Source organism: Lynx canadensis, chromosome D2 (assembly GCF_007474595.2).
Source record: "Lynx canadensis isolate LIC74 chromosome D2, mLynCan4.pri.v2, whole genome shotgun sequence".
Taxonomy (NCBI): Eukaryota; Metazoa; Chordata; class Mammalia; order Carnivora; family Felidae; genus Lynx; species Lynx canadensis.
The window spans coordinates 70249302-70251741 of NC_044313.2; positions in this window are offsets into that span (position 1 = coordinate 70249302).

The following is a 2440-nucleotide window of genomic DNA, read 5'->3' on the forward strand; positions in this document are numbered from 1 at the left end:
CAGAAGAATATAAGGAATAATTATAAACCACTCTGTAGAATATTTTTTAAGAAATTAGCCTGAATCCAAAACATCAAAGCTCTTCACCAACTATACAGAACTTAAAAGTGTAATTAAGTTCCTCTGTATAAATGAGCAGTTTCCTGGGAATCCAGCCTGGTGAAAGAGGACAGTAATTCCAATTAGTTTGGACTTTGGGAGACCGAGGTAAATGTTATACTCACAGCTTCAAATTCTAAACCAAACTAAAAACCCGACTGTCTGTAAAGAATCTAGATCTGAATCAGTCTCACTTGTGTATCCCAGAGCTTTATTAAATAGAGTAAAATATTGTTTCAGATACTACTAATTAGGCTTTTCAACAAATGTGTTAGGAGTGTGCTACATGCCATAAGTCCTTGGCATACAAATGAACTAGTTACACTAGTTATACTCAGGAGGTGTATATGTAGTCCAGTGCAGGGGGTAGACTTGTAAATGAAAAAGGACAACCTAGAATTTGGACCAAGTGTCCACAAAGAGTGGGATGGATAGGATGGAAAGGGAACAAAGAAAAAGGAATTGCTGGGTCCGCCCTTTGCACTAATCCAGATTCCAAGCAAATTAGTTTAGAAATTCTTTAAAATGTAAAGAAACTATTTAATGGCTTAAGAAAGCAAACTTTTCAAACATTTTTGATATACATAAATTATATAAAGTATAATTTCAATACAAGTAAAACCAAATACTTCTTAGGCCTCCTTTTGCTATGGTAATTATAAATGATTCTTTTTTTCTTGCAATTTTTTAAATGCTTATTATTTATTTTTGAGAGAGACCAGTGTGAGCAGGGGAGGGGCAGAGAGAGAGGCAGACACAGAATCTGAAGTGTGCTCCAGGCTCTGAGCTGTCAGCACAGAGCCTGATGTGGGGCTTGAACCCACGAACCATGAGATCATGGCCTGAACCGAAGTCAGACGCTCAGCTGACTGAGCCACCCAGGTACCCTAATTATAAATGATTCTTAACAATTCTCAAGGGCAGGAACTTTACTGGAGAACACTCATTCCACAAACACTTGATTCTTCTAAACTTAGTTATTTGTAGGTACTAAAAGTAGTCCAACAATTTTGTTAAGAATTACTATTTGTAATTTGTTAGAATTATTATTTGTTAAGAATTACTATTTGCTCTTCTGGCAATGTTTACATAAGAATTACCTACATAGTGCAAATAAGTGTATTTACATCTCCATATGCTCTTTTCATTATATTTTCGTTGATACCTAGTTAAAAGAATAGACGTCCATGTCAAAACCTTCATTAGCTTTCATTTTCCAATTAAGTGTACTAAATCACAAATTGAACATGTACACCTTGAAAATACCTAATCAGGGGTGCCTGGGTGGCGCAGTTGGTTAAGCGTCTGACTTCAGCCAGGTCACGATCTCGCGGTCCGTGAGTTCGAGCCCCGCGTCAGGCTCTGGGCTGATGGCTCAGAGCCTGGAGCCTGTTTCCGATTCTGTGTCTCCCTCTCTCTCTGCCCCTCGTCCGTTCATGCTCTGTCTCTCTCTGTCCCAAAAATAAATAAATGTTGAAAAAAAAAATTTTTTTTTTAAATAAAAAAAAAAAAGAAAATACCTAATCAGTCAAATATGACACTTCCAAAATCTTCATAGGCAGAAGTCAAATATGAAGTATTGTTTCAAGTATTTCCAAAGATCCACAAGTTCTGAATTTTCATTCATTCAGGCTCAATAGTCTGTGAACGAATTCCAAGTTAGGGAGGGTTTCACCAAACCGTCTGCTGGCAACGCAACAGCCAATGACAAGTTCACCGACAAGATTCTGGAACTCTACCAGCATTGTAGCAGTCGCCGTGTATTCAGATGTTATACAGAAGAATTACATTGTCATGTGGGAATTTATCTTATAAACACGTACGGTGCTTAATACTATGTCAGTCTCTGTTCTAATCATTTTGCAAATATTCATTTAATCCTCATAAAAACACTGTCGGGTGGGTACTATTGTTATGCCCATTTACAGAGGGTGAAACAAGAGTAAGGCAATGAGTGTCCCTCCCAATTCTCAGGATTATATGATTAGTAGCATTAGGTGTGTTACCGAATACTCTGGGGAGAACAAAGGCTTGTGCCTCCCAAAGCCAGGAATTATTACAAGTTGTTTCCTGCCCCGAACCTAATCAAGATCTCGAAACCAGAGGATGAATTAAGTAAAAGTTCTGTCATCTCCATATCACACTGGATTGGGTCAAAGGTAACTGACCACCTATCTGGCTTCCCTTTGCTCTCCTGGCAATGTTTACATAAACTGTAAAGCAGTATCCACTACAAGCTGACAAGAGACTTAGTGAAAGATCAAGGTGAAGCTGAGAGTAAATACACAGGACAGAGCTAAGTGAGGAAATGAATTTAGAAATGGCTGTGTTGACTCGAGGC